The 5,725-nt window shown below is 44.6% G+C and overlaps 2 long non-coding RNA genes across 2 annotated transcripts; both read left to right on the plus strand.

Moving 5' to 3' along the window:
* Positions 1 to 1,155: 1,155 nt before the first annotated feature.
* LOC139835691 (uncharacterized) lies at positions 1,156 to 1,688 on the plus strand. Its single transcript, XR_011751219.1, has 2 exons — positions 1,156 to 1,241; positions 1,337 to 1,688. It is a non-coding gene; the product is annotated as an uncharacterized lncRNA (long non-coding RNA).
* Positions 1,689 to 2,061: 373 nt separating this feature from the next.
* LOC127327896 (uncharacterized) lies at positions 2,062 to 4,517 on the plus strand. Its single transcript, XR_007868831.2, has 3 exons — positions 2,062 to 2,572; positions 3,216 to 3,290; positions 4,077 to 4,517. It is a non-coding gene; the product is annotated as an uncharacterized lncRNA (long non-coding RNA).
* The last annotated feature ends 1,208 nt before the right edge of the window (positions 4,518 to 5,725 follow it).

Raw genomic sequence — 5,725 nt, forward strand, 5'->3', positions numbered from 1 at the left:
ATATCTTTTTCATAGCGGAAGCATATGCACCCGGGAGTTTCTACACTTTGAGTGTATTTAATGGATTGAGGGTATTATTTCGGATCATGAGTATCTCTTTACGAAGCCCGGTTGGGCTGGGCCTTTAGGGGATGGACCCAGTGTGAATCATACAAGGTTGGGCTGGGTCTGCTTGGGAGAATATAAAAGTGAGCGCAAGAAGCCACCCCTCATATTCTTTCGTGTTGTGTTTGGAGTAGGGAATCGGAAAACAGACGAGCGAGCAACCCTAACCCTAAGGAGGAAGAACTCCCATATCCCGCAAGGTAGGCACCAAGATCTGCCGAAAGTTCTCGCCTTTTACAACCAATCGCAAACCCAATAGCGTTGGTAGAAGAGGAGAGGGGACGGCGGTGTGGATTCGTGATGGACTTCCTCTCTACTTGCAGGCCGGCGACAATGGCGGCCCTTCTTCGACAGGGGGCGAGCAGGATCGGTGGCTCCGTGCTCCAGCGAACCCAGGCGGCGGTCACGTCGCCGGCGGTTGCTGAGGAGCGACGCCTGCTCGTGCCAAGGCGCATGCTCCATTCCAATAAGGTATCTTAACAAAAAGTTAACATCTTTTTATTTCGCACGATTTTCTGCTGTATTTGTTTTGCTGTACAAATACCCCAATTATTTGCGATCCAAACAGCAACATCCATGTGTTAAGACAACTTCTTTAGTGGGTCTCTTTTCTATTAGAAACAGGAGCAAGATTTCCTTTCTTTCCCTTTACAGGAAAGAGCGAGTTTACTTACCCAAAGTAGCATTTTTACACGAAGCAGCCTGGTTGATCATCTTGGATGATGACTTATACTGGCCATCCCTTTAATTATCAAATAGAAACACATTAGATGTTAACTTACCGCTGCTGTTTCGATATCTTGAACCATCTCCTCTTATGCTTGCTGCAATTCCTAGTACTGGTCAATAATTTATTTCGTAAGACAAGCCCAAGCAGACAAGTTTTTCCTACTTCCATGTAATCCATCATCCTTTCATTGGCACCCAAACATATACAGGGCATTGGGTGCATATGCGTGTATGAATGAATGACACTGTTTATTTCTACCAGACCTCACTGTTTTTATTATGACCAATCAACTAACAGTTAGCTAATGATATAAATTAATGATCATGTGAATCCAGCGTGGTCGTTTGGAGCGTGAAAAGGATCTTGAGGAGCAAATCAAGCGCCTAAAGCCGCATCAGATTTGCTGGTACAATACTAAACATATGCAGATATAGATTATTATTTCCTCTTCTTTTCCGGTTTGACCGGAGTTGATATAATCTCCTCTTGATCTGCCTGCAGGGAGTTGATGAAGATATTTCCTGCCAGAAAAATCTTTAACCTTGTGGCAGGGACAACCGCCGTTGTTACGTTAGCCTCTCTCAAGTACAGTGACTACTGACTAAGGGTAAGAAGGTCAAGGGGGCAGAGAAGCAGAGCAAGTGAAGAGGGCAGAGAAGAAGCCAGAGCAGTGAATAAAACGTGGTTTTTTATGTCTCGGAATGTTATCCAGCACTATATATTATCACTATTCTGGTTATGTTTATGATATGCTAGGTAGAACTGAGTATCGCTGATGAAGCTGCTATATGTGCTATCTTGTGTGGCATGGTATGTTATCACTTCTAATTGACGTGTTGTGTGTTGGTTTCAACCCCAGATGGAGAGTCATTGCTGTTGCTGTTGGAGGATACGTGAGCACGGCTTAGCCGCTGTTGGATCCGCGTTAAGATTTGGTTGCAGTTAGCGAGGCTATTGACTGGTCTTTTGTTTATGCACGCTAATGCTACACTTGATGATGGCTGCGGGGGCTGCGTTCCAATAATTGCCGCCGCCAATCATTAGTGTTGTCTGCGCAGGGATTCATTTGGCGCGCTATTTTGGCGCCAGGGTGAAAAAAAGGCGCGTAGGCAGCATAGGAGGGATCTTTCCAATTTCTCTGTTTCGCTCGTAACTTCCATCTCAGGCAGTATAAGGCAGCGGAAAAAAGAGTGTAACAAAAATCCAAAATGTGAACTTGTCGTACAAACAGATGAGCCTCTCCTCCCACAGCCTCGCCCGCCGCTCTCTCGCTGGCCACCGTGCCGTCGCGCGCCCCTCTCTCGCTGGTCACCATGCCGTCGTGCGCCGCTCTCTCGCTGGCCACCATGCCGTCGCCCGTAACTTCTACCCACCGTAACTTCTCAGCGGCGCCAAGAAGAAGAGGTAGAAAGCGACAGGGAGGCCGTGCGCCGGCATTCCCGACTTGCGCCGACGTCTTCACCACGACAAGGAGGCCACGCGCCACCTCTACCCACCGGATTTGAAGGCAGGGTCTTCGCTTCTCCACCGCGTCGACCTCGGAACCCAAAGTTCCAAAATTTGTCCGCGGAGGTGGCGGGGACGGCAAGGTTCTCTTCAAGCTGGCCGCCGCCGAGGTCAACCGCGCCGACACGGTCTAGCGGCAGGGCAAGTACCCGCCGCCGCCCAACGCCTCCCTCTACCACTATCCTCACGCCCGGGGCCAACGTGCCCCCGCGCTGGGTTGTCCGCAACCAGGTGAGGTCGCCGCCCTCCTTTGCCCCAAATTTATTCCTCATGGTGATGGTTGTTCGGTGGCATGCGGCTGCTTATTTTTGTGGATGTATTATTTCCTAGATAATCTATCAAGGTTTATTTTAAGGAGTACCACTCCAGGAGTATTGTGAGGAGTATTTTTTCGCAAGGTTCACTGCAATCATGATCTTGTATAGTTGTATTATGATGGGGAATAAGTAACCTTATGTTTACTTGAACTGGTAGCAGCAAATGATCTTATTAGTCTCTGCTTTTTGGTGTAGTTTCATTTTTAAAGTATCCATCTTATACGACTGACTGCATTCCTATTGTAAAGGGTTGGTAGCATCATAAGATCTTCTTTTGGATATCTAGCTGATGCCTGACAGACCTTGGCCAATTGATTTGACGGTTGGGCCTGAAGAACTGAATAAATGACCATCTTCTGCCCCAAATTAGCATCCTCTTCATTTGATTCCTTGTTGAAGCTACAACTTTCCAGTCTAAAACCTTGTTAGAGTTATCTGCTGTTTATGAATTTTTAATTTGCACCGCATGTTTTAAATTCTATTTGATAACCTGCTATAAATATGGGTTTGTGTTGTTACTGCTGTTGAAATTCTTGTGCGCCGATTACCTTTTTCAGGCAAGAACGACTTGACAAAAACAAGACCCTGGCATGTGTTCTTGTTCATTCAGACAGCCACTATTAGAGATGAAGGTAACCAGCTGATGAATCTATCATTGCTTTCCTTTATATCATGATTCATTATTGTTGTTAGTTGTATATATCTGATCCATTCACATGTTTAGGATGCTGCATTTTTCTTTAGAGTATCTCTTATGTTTTGAACCGATTTTCTTTGACCATAAAAAATATTATCTCCTAAGTGCACTACTTTCTGATGCATATAAATACTTCATGATTGATTGAACCAGTTATTTGCACATATACAACGAGAAACTACAGTGAAAAGCAGTCTTGATAGTACTCAGAGTAATAGCTGTACTCTGGTACCTATAGGAAAGGAATTAGAAACCACATAGCTAGCTTTAGGGGACGGAGGGAGTCACTAGGATCAACACTGCTTCGTAATGATACTTCCAGTTCTGTACAGGACCAATTTTACTTGTCACTAACACCAATTCTGTATAGGAGTAACATTTCTTCGCTGATAGTATTGGCAGATGTGTTGCCTAAAGACTGGAAGAGATTGTTTACAGTAGTATCAGGAAATGCAAGGGAAAGCATGAGTAATTTGTCCAGTAGCAGCAAGCAAGCACATAAATGGTTGTAGTACAGGCCACCTGAACTTGACAAGTTGCTGCACATGAATACCGCTGATATTTTCCTTTCCCATACTTTTTCTTTTGCAGTAATACGGTTCCAGTGAAAATAATCATTTAAAAGCATACCTCCGTTCTACAGTTTTACTTTTTTTTGCATTTTGTGTATTTACTGTTACAGGCAATAAAGAAATCACTAATCAGCTAAGTAATTCTGAAGAGGACGGAGTGGAAGTATGCAGAGGAACATATCTGCTGGCACTTGACATCCAACCTGCCAGAGAGCAGAGAAGAATGGTGGTCGATCCAATACATTTGACTAATCAGCTAAGTAATTCAGTCCATTTCTTTCTTCAAGTCTTCGATTTGTTTCTCTTCTCCTTCTAAATTGGATTCTGTTTGCTGACCTCGCCCCTGTCGTAATTGCTGATAGATCGGTCGACGGCGAGCTGGTAGCTCGATGACGGAAGGCGGAGGTCGAGGACGAGGACGGAGACGGAGACAGAGGTCGGGGAAGATCGATGTTCGAAATTCATATCCGAAGTCCTATTTTGAAATGTTTTTAGAGTTTCGGGATTTTCTGCAAAAATTACTTTGTACTGCTGCTCCAACATTTTCCCTGGGACGGAGGGGGTACAAGATTAAGATATCTATAAAAAGACCTAACAGCTAGATAATCGTCTTTAGTCAACATCGACCGGCCTCATGTTGCTATGCGTTTGCTGTTTTGCGTGTGAGCTGGTTGCTGTACGCTGTTATGTCCAGGCATATGATGTGTGTGTGTTTACTGTTTTGCGTGTAAGCTGCTTGCTGCACGCTGTTCACGGGTGTGCAAATCTGCCTATCAATAATAGCGCGTAAGAGGATAAGATGAAAGTTGTGAGTTGAACAAACTGTAGCACCGGTGACTACCAATTCTAGTCACTTTCCTGCAGCGTTGTGTGTTTTCTTTGACGGTGGGTTAGGGTACTTCCAAAAATAATGGGTGCCTGTTGTGCAAAGTTCCTGTATGAACAGAACTAGTCGTACTGCTCATCTTCTCCTACCTCTGGTGCTGTGAAGTAAAGATGAGCAAAGTGCTATGTTCATGAAGAAAAAATAGTCCATTCCTCTAACCCGCAAAGAAAAGTAAGAAGATAGATTAAGTGTAATCTATGACTACTTACTTGACGAGATGAGATAAAAATGGGATTGTCTGTTTGGAATTCTTGTATAGACCAAAAATGATTAGGCATGCTAGCTATGTGTAATGGGAGCATGCTGTTCCTAATAGCTGTCATCTATGGGGAGGTTGGTCCAACACGGTATGAACAAACAAGAAGGCTTGAATCTGTATTACAAAAAGCTTGCTTTTGATGTGGCAACGTGAACAATACTTTGAATCCGAGTGTGGGGTCCGGGTACTGGGTCCATGTAATAGGTCCCACTGTTTGAATTAAAAATGTAGGGTCTGGGTTATGGATCCCACAATTTAAATTCAAAAGTAGGGCCCTGCAATACTATGCATTCGGGTCCACTATTTTTGAATTCAAACTATGGGTCCCACATGACTTGAGTGGAAGTTAGACACTAATATGAATGGCTAACAGAAATGTGGAGATAACAAGCAAAGCCTAAAAGTGACACGTGTCAGCCACTATATGGGCAAGTTGTCCAACTGAATAGTTCGGTACGCTGGGTCACAAAGGGCTTGTTTGCCACCCCCCACCCCACCCCCCCCCCCCCCCCCCCGCGCAGCTACTTTGAGATATTGCATGCAATGTGCTGTAATTTTGCATGGTGAAAGGACGAGATGTCGCCTAGAGGGGAGGTGAATAGGCGTTTTAAAAACTCTTACGGATTTGGCTTGTAAGAATGCGGAATTAAACT

The sequence above is a fragment of the Lolium perenne genome, chromosome 1, assembly GCF_019359855.2.
Source record: "Lolium perenne isolate Kyuss_39 chromosome 1, Kyuss_2.0, whole genome shotgun sequence".
Taxonomy (NCBI): domain Eukaryota; kingdom Viridiplantae; phylum Streptophyta; class Magnoliopsida; order Poales; family Poaceae; genus Lolium; species Lolium perenne.